This window comes from Oryzias latipes, chromosome 6 (assembly GCF_053564925.1).
Source record: "Oryzias latipes strain Hd-rR chromosome 6, Olatipes_Hd-rR_3.1".
Classification (NCBI taxonomy): Eukaryota; Metazoa; Chordata; class Actinopteri; order Beloniformes; family Adrianichthyidae; genus Oryzias; species Oryzias latipes.
This window is the reverse complement of record NC_136242.1, coordinates 10,568,115-10,581,135: the sequence shown is the minus strand read 5'-3', so window position 1 is coordinate 10,581,135 and position 13,021 is coordinate 10,568,115. Positions and strand designations below refer to the sequence as shown.

Below are 13,021 nucleotides of genomic sequence, written 5' to 3'. Positions count from 1 at the left end.
TTCTCGTTCTAAGGTTCTCCTGACTCTTAGTGGTGGCATAAATACTGAGCTGATTAACAGAAATGTATCCGTCTGTCCTTAATATCTGTGCCAAGGGTTCTATGCAGAGAATATATAGTAACGCTGACAAAGGGCAACCTTGTCGCACACCAGAGTTAATGTTAACTTTCTTTGTTAAAAGACCATTCACAGCTACTTTGCTGGAGATGTTTTTGTAGAGCAATTTTATCCATCTGACAAAACGTTCCGGGAGGCCAAGTCTTGCCAACAACGCAAACAGGTACTGATGGGATACGCGATCAAAAGCTTTTTCAAAGTCCAAATTCATTATTGCCAAGCGGTTTGACCTGTCTTTAGAGAGGCTGATCAAGTCTCTTATGAGAATGAGATGGTCCGTGATTTTGCGTCCAGGTATGGCACAAACCTGATCCTGATGAACCAGGTCCTCTAGGCAAGATGTTAGTCTTGTGGCAAGGAGTTTGCTGAAAAGTTTACAATCCACATTAAGTAAGGAAATGGGTCTCCAATTCTTTAAGTCTGTCTTTTCTTTGGTTTTGTAGATTAATGTTACTATGCCGGTCCTAAAACTGTCAGGTAATTGGTCCAGGTTTTCAAATTCTGTGAACAATGTTAACATATCTGGTGCTAATAAGTCCCAAAAGGTCAAGTAGAACTCCACAGGGAGCCCATCCATCCCTGGTGATTTTCCTTTCTCAAAGGAAGTCAGACACTTGGTCAATTCTGTCACTGTTAAATCCTGGACTAACTTCTCAAAATTTGTGTTTAGACTATGGGTGTGCTCCACTTTAGTCAGAATGTCATGTAAGGCTTCTTCATTTAGCAATTTAGTGCTATATAGTTCTCTGTAATAGTCTTCAAGGGTCGTGAGTAATTCTTCTGTGGTTTGGGTTAGGGAGCCATCTCCTTTCTGGAGAGTTACCATGGTGTCAGTTTTACTGATGACTTTCTTAAAGAAAAAACGTGTACACTTTTCCCCCTCTTCTATCTCTCGTTCTCTGCTTCTAATAATGGCTCCTTTACTAACTTTCTCTGTTAATTCCATCATTTCTTTTTTTACGTCTTTAATTTCTTCATTAAAATCCATCCCTTGTTTATTTAAATTGTAGTACCTTTGTAAGCGCCTCTGGAGGTCAGTCGTGCGTCTTTTATCTTTTGCTTTTCCCTTTCTGCCTGCTGTTTTAAAGAAGCTCTGAGTTCTTTTTTTAACCATCTCCCACCAGGGAGCTCTAAAAGTATACAGGTCCTGTAGTGTTTGCCATCCCCTGTATAGTTCTTTGTATTCTTCCACAAGATCTTCCTGCTCTAAAAGTGAGCAGTTTAGTTTCCAGAGACCTTTCCCTGGTGTTACACTCAGATTTAACTCAGCTGTGCACGTCAACATGTGGTGGTCTGAAAAAAAGACTGGGGTAAGTGTGGCATTTATGGGGAGACAATCTCTGGTAAACACATAATCTATACGTGATGCTACAGAGTTGTCCCCACTGAACCAAGTGAACCCACCATCAAGCGGATGCAAAGTTTTGTAACAGTCAGTCAGCCTAAAGTCCTGAACCATACGCCGTAGTAAGTGAGATGTTTTATCCAATTTATAAAATGTCCCAGTTTTATTTCGGTCTGTCCTGCTTAGTATGCAGTTAAAGTCCCCTACCATTATAAACGGGGCTCTGCCTAACATAAAACTTTGCACATCTTCTAAAAGTTTGTATCTTGCATTCTTATCATTGTAACCATAAAGGTTCAAAACGTTCAAGTCTCTGCCCATAAATGATAAGCGTGCTAACAGGGCTCTGCCATCTCGTATAACAGTGAAACCTTTAACCGATATATAAGGGTTTTTAATCAAGATAGCCACACCGTCATTTTTGTTTTCATTTGACCCACTCCATAGCGATCTATTTGGCCACAGATCTTCCCACGTTTTATAACTACTGCAGTACGGGATGCCGCACTCTTGTAGACAAATTACATCGGACTTCACACTTTGCAGGTATGTCAGGATGCCATTGGCTCTGACTTGAGATTTTATACTTCTTACATTTATTGTCACTAGAGTAATTGTCATAAGTATGAAAAAGAAAGTTAAGGCAGGTATTGTCATGTAAGGGAGGGAGACCAGGTTAGTAATAGTCAGTTTATGTCCCATCTGTTGGGAGGAAATCTCTGTCAATGTCTTGGGCCGTCAGGACTAACGGGTTGGGTTTCTTTGAATTTTCAACTGCTGATGTATTTTCCTGATGAAAGTCAGCTTCAAGTGAGTTTAAGGGGGTCGACTGTAGATTAAAAGCCAAAAAGGAAATTTCATTGGGGGAGTCTGGTGGGAGGAACACACGTGATTCTTCACTGAAGGATTCCTTCGTAGGATCCTCAGTTCTGCCCTTCTTTTCTACTGCCAGCAGAGAGTCTGATGGCGAGACCGGAGCTGGTCTTTTAGGTTGTCCATCGTGGAGAATCCTGTGGTCATTTTTCATAGTCATGTCTTTTCTTACATTTTGTTCGATTTTACCATTGTCTTTCTCTAGTTCACTGATTGGGAGGATTTGGAGTGGCTCTTCCTCTTTGTCAGTTATCATTTGCGCAATCTCCTGCAGGTGTGCTGCATCAGGAGGTGTCTCATTAGTGAGACCTACCACAGGTGTGTCAGGTTTGCTCTTCCCAGTTTTAAGTTTATTTGCAAATGACTTAGGACAGTTTCTAAAGAGATGGTTTGTTTCACCACAGAGGTTACATTGACGGCCATTTGGGCACTCCTCATACACATGACCAGTGTGTCTACATTTACCACAGAAAGGTTTTGAACAATCTTCCACCAGATGGCCATGCTCTCCACACCTTCTGCAAAGTTTAGGTTGTCCTTGGTAGTAAACATAACCTCTATTCTCCCCCAGCACTATCAGGGATGGGAGATGTTTTAGACCCTGGAAACCTTGTGGGTCTTGTCTTAGATTGACAGGCACTCGCCAGGCACAGTTCCAAATACCGTCTACATCCCTAACCTTAACAGCTTGACCTTTTACAGAACAGTATCTGCCCAACCACACACAAATGTCTTCTGCATTAACAGTTTCATTAAACATTTTGACAATGACGGTTTTCATTGAATTGTCTGTAAGCTTTTCTACTGTGAAAAGTGCAAAATGGGATTTCATGTTTTCAAAACGAGTCCAGAATTCGCTGAGAGTAGAGCTAGTTCGAAAGCTTACATCAAAACCTTTGTTCAATGGTAAGGTCAAGATACAGTTCAGGTCTTCAGGTTTGAAACCTAGGGTTTTCTGGACCAAGTTCCTTGAAAAATCAAGCCTGGACATGTAAGTTACCTTACCTTCAATTTCCTGAAAGGTAAACCGGACGCTGTGGTGCCTCCGCATGCCTGCAGAAGCTGCTGACATTTTGGAGGCACCACAGGCGGGTGAGCTTGGCAGGAGTAATTACCTTAACTTGGATTGCTCCAGGACACCTGAACAGAAAAAGGACATTGACAGTTCAGTAGGAAAAGTAAACGTTCAATTGCGCAGCACCGATATCTCCAGTAGTTTGTACGATGGCAAGTCACAACAGACGAGCATCAACAACCGTCGGAGTGATCACAGTCTCTGTCGTTTGGCAAGATGCAAGGACAGCTCTGATAAGAACAGATACTACACTTGATCTTAGCCAAAAGGCCGAGAAGCCTTTTGGCTAAGATCAAAAAAAAAAATCTGTTCTTATCAGTTTAATATCTGATATGTCCTCCAGTGGAGGACAACGTATTAAGCCGATTTTTGAAGAACGGATGTGAAGGTGGAGCTTGCTCTATTCACTCCATGCGTTGACCCAGTATTGCAGTGTTTCTGGGAACAGTGCCCACATCTTTAAATTGGTACAAAGAAAAAGTTTTTAGTCCAGCTGGTAGTGCTTGATTAATGTTAAAACGACTGTTTAGGTGAAATTAAATTCTGCCAGACTGTAACACTGTTTGCAAGTCACAGCACTCTCAAGGAGTCTGCTGTTGCAGCAGGGCATGGATGACATCATCCACGGCCAAACGTTTGATGCAGTGGAGGGGGCATGGTCCTCAAAGTCATCAAGTTAAAGGTTTTGCATCAGCGTCAGCATGCAACTTTTGATGTAGTGGAGGGGCTGTGTTCATTCAATGATGTTGTTCAAAGGTACCACATCAGTGACACAAAACACCCTAGAAGGCTAAATTCAATCCACTTGAATGCAGTCAGCATAAAGCCTATGGGTCAAGTTTTCTTCAACTGTTTGTGTGTCTACGGTTAATTTGTGTCTCTAAATGTATACGTGAAAAATGATCCAAATATGGATATTTGTGAATTCATACGACCTACATTCTAGAACCGACATAGGTGTGTATACAAGACAGTGTTTCCTACTGACTGGCTGCTTTTTTCATTCACATCAGGACATGTGAAGCTTTTGTGGGGAGCTGGGATTTGAGGTGGGTCACCAAGTCCCACCTATTAACAGGCGTCCATGAGTCCAGTGTCCTGCTGCAAGAGTTGCTCTCATTGGCAGTGAAGTGGTTAGTTATCGCTTCTCGGCCTTTTGGCTAAGATCAAGTGTAGTATCTGTTCTTATCAGTTTAATATCTGATATGTCCTCCAGTGGAGGACAACGTATTAGGCCGATTTTTGAAGAACGGATGTGAAGGTGGAGCTTGCTCTATTCACTCCATGCGTTGACCCAGTATTGCAGTGTTTCTGGGAACAGTGCCCACATCTTTAAATTGGTACAAAGAAAAAGTTTTTAGTCCAGCTGGTAGTGCTTGATTAATGTTAAAACGACTGTTTAGGTGAAATTAAATTCTGCCAGACTGTAACACTGTTTGCAAGTCACAGCACTCTCAAGGAGTCTGCTGTTGCAGCAGGGCATGGATGACATCATCCACGGCCAAACGTTTGATGCAGTGGAGGGGGCATGGTCCTCAAAGTCATCAAGTTAAAGGTTTTGTATCAGCGTCAGCATGCAACTTTTGATGTAGTGGAGGGGCTGTGTTCATTCAATGCTGTTGTTCAAAGGTACCACATCAGTGACACAAAACACCCTAGAAGGCTAAATTCAATCCACTTGAATGCAGTCAGCATAAAGCCTATGAGTCAAGTTTTCTTCAACTGTTTGTGTGTCTACGGTTAATTTGTGTCTCTAAATGTATACGTGAAAAATGATCCAAATATGGATATTTGTGAATTCATACGACCTACATTCTAGAACCGACATAGGTGTGTATACAAGACAGTGTTTCCTACTGACTGGCTGCTTTTTTCATTCACATCAGGACATGTGAAGCTTTTGTGGGGAGCTGGGATTTGAGGTGGGTCACCAAGTCCCACCTATTAACAGGCGTCCATGAGTCCAGTGTCCTGCTGCAAGAGTTGCTCTCATTGGCAGTGAAGTGGTTAGTTATCGCTTCTCGGCCTTTTGGCTAAGATCAAGTGTAGTATCTGTTCTTATCAGTTTAATATCTGATATGTCCTCCAGTGGAGGACAACGTATTAAGCCGATTTTTGAAGAACGGATGTGAAGGTGGAGCTTGCTCTATTCACTCCATGCGTTGACCCAGTATTGCAGTGTTTCTGGGAACAGTGCCCACATCTTTAAATTGGTACAAAGAAAAAGTTTTTAGTCCAGCTGGTAGTGCTTGATTAATGTTAAAACGACTGTTTAGGTGAAATTAAATTCTGCCAGACTGTAACACTGTTTGCAAGTCACAGCACTCTCAAGGAGTCTGCTGTTGCAGCAGGGCATGGATGACATCATCCACGGCCAAACGTTTGATGCAGTGGAGGGGGCATGGTCCTCAAAGTCATCAAGTTAAAGGTTTTGCATCAGCGTCAGCATGCAACTTTTGATGTAGTGGAGGGGCTGTGTTCATTCAATGATGTTGTTCAAAGGTACCACATCAGTGACACAAAACACCCTAGAAGGCTAAATTCAATCCACTTGAATGCAGTCAGCATAAAGCCTATGGGTCAAGTTTTCTTCAACTGTTTGTGTGTCTACGGTTAATTTGTGTCTCTAAATGTATACGTGAAAAATGATCCAAATATGGATATTTGTGAATTCATACGACCTACATTCTAGAACCGACATAGGTGTGTATACAAGACAGTGTTTCCTACTGACTGGCTGCTTTTTTCATTCACATCAGGACATGTGAAGCTTTTGTGGGGAGCTGGGATTTGAGGTGGGTCACCAAGTCCCACCTATTAACAGGCGTCCATGAGTCCAGTGTCCTGCTGCAAGAGTTGCTCTCATTGGCAGTGAAGTGGTTAGTTATCGCTTCTCGGCCTTTTGGCTAAGATCAAGTGTAGTATCTGTTCTTATCAGTTTAATATCTGATATGTCCTCCAGTGGAGGACAACGTATTAAGCCGATTTTTGAAGAACGGATGTGAAGGTGGAGCTTGCTCTATTCACTCCATGCGTTGACCCAGTATTGCAGTGTTTCTGGGAACAGTGCCCACATCTTTAAATTGGTACAAAGAAAAAGTTTATAGTCCAGCTGGTAGTGCTTGATTAATGTTAAAACGACTGTTTAGGTGAAATTAAATTCTGCCAGACTGTAACACTGTTTGCAAGTCACAGCACTCTCAAGGAGTCTGCTGTTGCAGCAGGGCATGGATGACATCATCCACGGCCAAACGTTTGATGCAGTGGAGGGGGCATGGTCCTCAAAGTCATCAAGTTAAAGGTTTTGCATCAGCGTCAGCATGCAACTTTTGATGTAGTGGAGGGGCTGTGTTCATTCAATGATGTTGTTCAAAGGTACCACATCAGTGACACAAAACACCCTAGAAGGCTAAATTCAATCCACTTGAATGCAGTCAGCATAAAGCCTATGAGTCAAGTTTTCTTCAACTGTTTGTGTGTCTACGGTTAATTTGTGTCTCTAAATGTATACGTGAAAAATGATCCAAATATGGATATTTGTGAATTCATACGACCTACATTCTAGAACCGACATAGGTGTGTATACAAGACAGTGTTTCCTACTGACTGGCTGCTTTTTTCATTCACATCAGGACATGTGAAGCTTTTGTGGGGAGCTGGGATTTGAGGTGGGTCACCAAGTCCCACCTATTAACAGGCGTCCATGAGTCCAGTGTCCTGCTGCAAGAGTTGCTCTCATTGGCAGTGAAGTGGTTAGTTATCGCTTCTCGGCCTTTTGGCTAAGATCAAGTGTAGTATCTGTTCTTATCAGTTTAATATCTGATATGTCCTCCAGTGGAGGACAACGTATTAGGCCGATTTTTGAAGAACGGATGTGAAGGTGGAGCTTGCTCTATTCACTCCATGCGTTGACCCAGTATTGCAGTGTTTCTGGGAACAGTGCCCACATCTTTAAATTGGTACAAAGAAAAAGTTTATAGTCCAGCTGGTAGTGCTTGATTAATGTTAAAACGACTGTTTAGGTGAAATTAAATTCTGCCAGACTGTAACACTGTTTGCAAGTCACAGCACTCTCAAGGAGTCTGCTGTTGCAGCAGGGCATGGATGACATCATCCACGGCCAAACGTTTGATGCAGTGGAGGGGGCATGGTCCTCAAAGTCATCAAGTTAAAGGTTTTGCATCAGCGTCAGCATGCAACTTTTGATGTAGTGGAGGGGCTGTGTTCATTCAATGCTGTTGTTCAAAGGTACCACATCAGTGACACAAAACACCCTAGAAGGCTAAATTCAATCCACTTGAATGCAGTCAGCATAAAGCCTATGAGTCAAGTTTTCTTCAACTGTTTGTGTGTCTACGGTTAATTTGTGTCTCTAAATGTATACGTGAAAAATGATCCAAATATGGATATTTGTGAATTCATACGACCTACATTCTAGAACCGACATAGGTGTGTATACAAGACAGTGTTTCCTACTGACTGGCTGCTTTTTTCATTCACATCATGACATGTGAAGCTTTTGTGGGGAGCTGGGATTTGAGGTGGGTCACCAAGTCCCACCTATTAACAGGTGTCCATGAGTCCAGTGTCCTGCTGCAAGAGTTGCTCTCATTGGCAGTGAAGTGGTTAGTTATCGCTTCTCGGCCTTTTGGCTAAGATCAAGTGTAGTATCTGTTCTTATCAGTTTAATATCTGATATGTCCTCCAGTGGAGGACAACGTATTAAGCCGATTTTTGAAGAACGGATGTGAAGGTGGAGCTTGCTCTATTCACTCCATGCATTGACCCAGTATTGCAGTGTTTCTGGGAACAGTGCCCACATCTTTAAATTGGTACAAAGAAAAAGTTTTCAGTCCAGCTGGTAGTGCTTGATTAATGTTAAAACGACTGTTTAGGTGAAATTAAATTCTGCCAGACTGTAACACTGTTTGCAAGTAACAGCACTCTCAAGGAGTCTGCTGTTGCAGCAGGGCATGGATGACATCATCCACGGCCAAACGTTTGATGCAGTGGAGGGGGCATGGTCCTCAAAGTCATCAAGTTAAAGGTTTTGCATCAGCGTCAGCATGCAACTTTTGATGTAGTGGAGGGGCTGTGTTCATTCAATGCTGTTGTTCAAAGGTACCACATCAGTGACACAAAACACCCTAGAAGGCTAAATTCAATCCACTTGAATGCAGTCAGCATAAAGCCTATGAGTCAAGTTTTCTTCAACTGTTTGTGTGTCTACGGTTAATTTGTGTCTCTAAATGTATACGTGAAAAATGATCCAAATATGGATATTTGTGAATTCATACGACCTACATTCTAGAACCGACATAGGTGTGTATACAAGACAGTGTTTCCTACTGACTGGCTGCTTTTTTCATTCACATCAGGACATGTGAAGCTTTTGTGGGGAGCTGGGATTTGAGGTGGGTCACCAAGTCCCACCTATTAACAGGCGTCCATGAGTCCAGTGTCCTGCTGCAAGAGTTGCTCTCATTGGCAGTGAAGTGGTTAGTTATCGCTTCTCGGCCTTTTGGCTAAGATCAAGTGTAGTATCTGTTCTTATCAGTTTAATATCTGATATGTCCTCCAGTGGAGGACAACGTATTAAGCCGATTTTTGAAGAACGGATGTGACGGTGGAGCTTGCTCTATTCACTCCATGCGTTGACCCAGTATTGCAGTGTTTCTGGGAACAGTGCCCACATCTTTAAATTGGTACAAAGAAAAAGTTTTTAGTCCAGCTGGTAGTGCTTGATTAATGTTAAAACGACTGTTTAGGTGAAATTAAATTCTGCCAGACTGTAACACTGTTTGCAAGTCACAGCACTCTCAAGGAGTCTGCTGTTGCAGCAGGGCATGGATGACATCATCCACGGCCAATCGTTTGACGCAGTGGAGGGGGCATGGTCCTCAAAGTCATCAAGTTAAAGGTTTTGCATCAGCGTCATCATGCAACTTTTGATATAGTGGAGGGGCTGTGTTCATTCAATGCTGTTGTTCAAAGGTACCACATCAGTGACACAAAACACCCTAGAAGGCTAAATTCAATCCACTTGAATGCAGTCAGCATAAAGCCTATGAGTCAAGTTTTCTTCAACTGTTTGTGTGTCTACGGTTAATATGTGTCTCTAAATGTATACGTGAAAAATGATCCAAATATGGATATTTGTGAATTCATACGACCTACATTCTAGAACCGACATAGGTGTGTATACAAGACAGTGTTTCCTACTGACTGGCTGCTTTTTTCATTCACATCATGACATGTGAAGCTTTTGTGGGGAGCTGGGATTTGAGGTGGGTCACCAAGTCCCACCTATTAACAGGCGTCCATGAGTCCAGTGTCCTGCTGCAAGAGTTGCTCTCATTGGCAGTGAAGTGGTTAGTTATCGCTTCTCGGCCTTTTGGCTAAGATCAAGTGTAGTATCTGTTCTTATCAGTTTAATATCTGATATGTCCTCCAGTGGAGGACAACGTATTAAGCCGATTTTTGAAGAACGGATGTGAAGGTGGAGCTTGCTCTATTCACTCCATGCATTGACCCAGTATTGCAGTGTTTCTGGGAACAGTGCCCACATCTTTAAATTGGTACAAAGAAAAAGTTTTCAGTCCAGCTGGTAGTGCTTGATTAATGTTAAAACGACTGTTTAGGTGAAATTAAATTTTGCCAGACTGTAACACTGTTTGCAAGTAACAGCACTCTCAAGGAGTCTGCTGTTGCAGCAGGGCATGGATGACATCATCCACGGCCAAACGTTTGATGCAGTGGAGGGGGCATGGTCCTCAAAGTCATCAAGTTAAAGGTTTTGTATCAGCGTCAGCATGCAACTTTTGATGTAGTGGAGGGGCTGTGTTCATTCAATGCTGTTGTTCAAAGGTACCACATCAGTGACACAAAACACCCTAGAAGGCTAAATTCAATCCACTTGAATGCAGTCAGCATAAAGCCTATGAGTCAAGTTTTCTTCAACTGTTTGTGTGTCTACGGTTAATTTGTGTCTCTAAATGTATACGTGAAAAATGATCCAAATATGGATATTTGTGAATTCATACGACCTACATTCTAGAACCGACATAGGTGTGTATACAAGACAGTGTTTCCTACTGACTGGCTGCTTTTTTCATTCACATCAGGACATGTGAAGCTTTTGTGGGGAGCTGGGATTTGAGGTGGGTCACCAAGTCCCACCTATTAACAGGCGTCCATGAGTCCAGTGTCCTGCTGCAAGAGTTGCTCTCATTGGCAGTGAAGTGGTTAGTTATCGCTTCTCGGCCTTTTGGCTAAGATCAAGTGTAGTATCTGTTCTTATCAGTTTAATATCTGATATGTCCTCCAGTGGAGGACAACGTATTAAGCCGATTTTTGAAGAACGGATGTGAAGGTGGAGCTTGCTCTATTCACTCCATGCGTTGACCCAGTATTGCAGTGTTTCTGGGAACAGTGCCCACATCTTTAAATTGGTACAAAGAAAAAGTTTTTAGTCCAGCTGGTAGTGCTTGATTAATGTTAAAACGACTGTTTAGGTGAAATTAAATTCTGCCAGACTGTAACACTGTTTGCAAGTCACAGCACTCTCAAGGAGTCTGCTGTTGCAGCAGGGCATGGATGACATCATCCACGGCCAAACGTTTGATGCAGTGGAGGGGGCATGGTCCTCAAAGTCATCAAGTTAAAGGTTTTGCATCAGCGTCAGCATGCAACTTTTGATGTAGTGGAGGGGCTGTGTTCATTCAATGCTGTTGTTCAAAGGTACCACATCAGTGACACAAAACACCCTTGAAGGCTAAATTCAATCCACTTGAATGCAGTCAGCATAAAGCCTATGAGTCAAGTTTTCTTCAACTGTTTGTGTGTCTACGGTTAATTTGTGTCTCTAAATGTATACGTGAAAAATGATCCAAATATGGATATTTGTGAATTCATACGACCTACATTCTAGAACCGACATAGGTGTGTATACAAGACAGTGTTTCCTACTGACTGGCTGCTTTTTTCATTCACATCATGACATGTGAAGCTTTTGTGGGGAGCTGGGATTTGAGGTGGGTCACCAAGTCCCACCTATTAACAGGCGTCCATGAGTCCAGTGTCCTGCTGCAAGAGTTGCTCTCATTGGCAGTGAAGTGGTTAGTTATCGCTTCTCGGCCTTTTGGCTAAGATCAAGTGTAGTATCTGTTCTTATCAGTTTAATATCTGATATGTCCTCCAGTGGAGGACAACGTATTAAGCCGATTTTTGAAGAACGGATGTGAAGGTGGAGCTTGCTCTATTCACTCCATGCATTGACCCAGTATTGCAGTGTTTCTGGGAACAGTGCCCACATCTTTAAATTGGTACAAAGAAAAAGTTTTCAGTCCAGCTGGTAGTGCTTGATTAATGTTAAAACGACTGTTTAGGTGAAATTAAATTCTGCCAGACTGTAACACTGTTTGCAAGTAACAGCACTCTCAAGGAGTCTGCTGTTGCAGCAGGGCATGGATGACATCATCCACGGCCAAACGTTTGATGCAGTGGAGGGGGCATGGTCCTCAAAGTCATCAAGTTAAAGGTTTTGCATCAGCGTCAGCATGCAACTTTTGATGTAGTGGAGGGGCTGTGTTCATTCAATGCTGTTGTTCAAAGGTACCACATCAGTGACACAAAACACCCTAGAAGGCTAAATTCAATCCACTTGAATGCAGTCAGCATAAAGCCTATGAGTCAAGTTTTCTTCAACTGTTTGTGTGTCTACGGTTAATTTGTGTCTCTAAATGTATACGTGAAAAATGATCCAAATATGGATATTTGTGAATTCATACGACCTACATTCCAGAACCGACATAGGTGTGTATACAAGACAGTGTTTCCTACTGACTGGCTGCTTTTTTCATTCACATCAGGACATGTGAAGCTTTTGTGGGGAGCTGGGATTTGAGGTGGGTCACCAAGTCCCACCTATTAACAGGCGTCCATGAGTCCAGTGTCCTGCTGCAAGAGTTGCTCTCATTGGCAGTGAAGTGGTTAGTTATCGCTTCTCGGCCTTTTGGCTAAGATCAAGTGTAGTATCTGTTCTTATCAGTTTAATATCTGATATGTCCTCCAGTGGAGGACAACGTATTAAGCCGATTTTTGAAGAACGGATGTGAAGGTGGAGCTTGCTCTATTCACTCCATGCATTGACCCAGTATTGCAGTGTTTCTGGGAACAGTGCCCACATCTTTAAATTGGTACAAAGAAAAAGTTTTTAGTCCAGCTGGTAGTGCTTGATTAATGTTAAAACGACTGTTTAGGTGAAATTAAATTCTGCCAGACTGTAACACTGTTTGCAAGTCACAGCACTCTCAAGGAGTCTGCTGTTGCAGCAGGGCATGGATGACATCATCCACGGCCAAACGTTTGATGCAGTGGAGGGGGCATGGTCCTCAAAGTCATCAAGTTAAAGGTTTTGCATCAGCGTCAGCATGCAACTTTTGATGTAGTGGAGGGGCTGTGTTCATTCAATGCTGTTGTTCAAAGGTACCACATCAGTGACACAAAACACCCTAGAAGGCTAAATTCAATCCACTTGAATGCAGTCAGCATAAAGCCTATGAGTCAAGTTTTCTTCAACTGTTTGTGTGTCTACGGTTAATTTGTGTCTC

At 42.5% G+C, this 13,021-nt stretch overlaps 11 non-coding genes and 1 pseudogene across 11 annotated transcripts; 11 read left to right on the top strand and 1 right to left on the bottom strand.

Moving 5' to 3' along the window:
- Nucleotides 1–3,499: 3,499 nt before the first annotated feature.
- On the bottom strand, nt 3,500–3,692 carry LOC144992956 (U2 spliceosomal RNA). Its single transcript, XR_013656985.1, has one exon. It is a non-coding gene; the product is annotated as a U2 spliceosomal RNA (small nuclear RNA).
- On the top strand, nt 3,659–3,868 carry LOC144992887 (U2 spliceosomal RNA; annotated as a pseudogene).
- Nucleotides 3,869–4,550: 682 nt separating this feature from the next.
- LOC144992780 (U2 spliceosomal RNA) lies at nt 4,551–4,741 on the top strand. The gene has a single exon (XR_013656845.1). It is a non-coding gene; the product is annotated as a U2 spliceosomal RNA (small nuclear RNA).
- A 682-nt stretch (nt 4,742–5,423) lies between these two features.
- LOC144992722 (U2 spliceosomal RNA) lies at nt 5,424–5,614 on the top strand. The gene has a single exon (XR_013656791.1). It is a non-coding gene; the product is annotated as a U2 spliceosomal RNA (small nuclear RNA).
- A 682-nt stretch (nt 5,615–6,296) lies between these two features.
- Nucleotides 6,297–6,487, top strand: LOC144992721 (U2 spliceosomal RNA). Its single transcript, XR_013656790.1, has one exon. It is a non-coding gene; the product is annotated as a U2 spliceosomal RNA (small nuclear RNA).
- Nucleotides 6,488–7,169: 682 nt separating this feature from the next.
- Nucleotides 7,170–7,360, top strand: LOC144992779 (U2 spliceosomal RNA). The gene has a single exon (XR_013656844.1). It is a non-coding gene; the product is annotated as a U2 spliceosomal RNA (small nuclear RNA).
- A 682-nt stretch (nt 7,361–8,042) lies between these two features.
- LOC144992641 (U2 spliceosomal RNA) lies at nt 8,043–8,233 on the top strand. Its single transcript, XR_013656709.1, has one exon. It is a non-coding gene; the product is annotated as a U2 spliceosomal RNA (small nuclear RNA).
- A 682-nt stretch (nt 8,234–8,915) lies between these two features.
- LOC144992750 (U2 spliceosomal RNA) lies at nt 8,916–9,106 on the top strand. Its single transcript, XR_013656818.1, has one exon. It is a non-coding gene; the product is annotated as a U2 spliceosomal RNA (small nuclear RNA).
- Nucleotides 9,107–9,788: 682 nt separating this feature from the next.
- On the top strand, nt 9,789–9,979 carry LOC144992639 (U2 spliceosomal RNA). The gene has a single exon (XR_013656707.1). It is a non-coding gene; the product is annotated as a U2 spliceosomal RNA (small nuclear RNA).
- Nucleotides 9,980–10,661: 682 nt separating this feature from the next.
- Nucleotides 10,662–10,852, top strand: LOC144992720 (U2 spliceosomal RNA). The gene has a single exon (XR_013656789.1). It is a non-coding gene; the product is annotated as a U2 spliceosomal RNA (small nuclear RNA).
- A 682-nt stretch (nt 10,853–11,534) lies between these two features.
- On the top strand, nt 11,535–11,725 carry LOC144992637 (U2 spliceosomal RNA). Its single transcript, XR_013656706.1, has one exon. It is a non-coding gene; the product is annotated as a U2 spliceosomal RNA (small nuclear RNA).
- Nucleotides 11,726–12,407: 682 nt separating this feature from the next.
- Nucleotides 12,408–12,598, top strand: LOC144992636 (U2 spliceosomal RNA). The gene has a single exon (XR_013656705.1). It is a non-coding gene; the product is annotated as a U2 spliceosomal RNA (small nuclear RNA).
- The last annotated feature ends 423 nt before the right edge of the window (nt 12,599–13,021 follow it).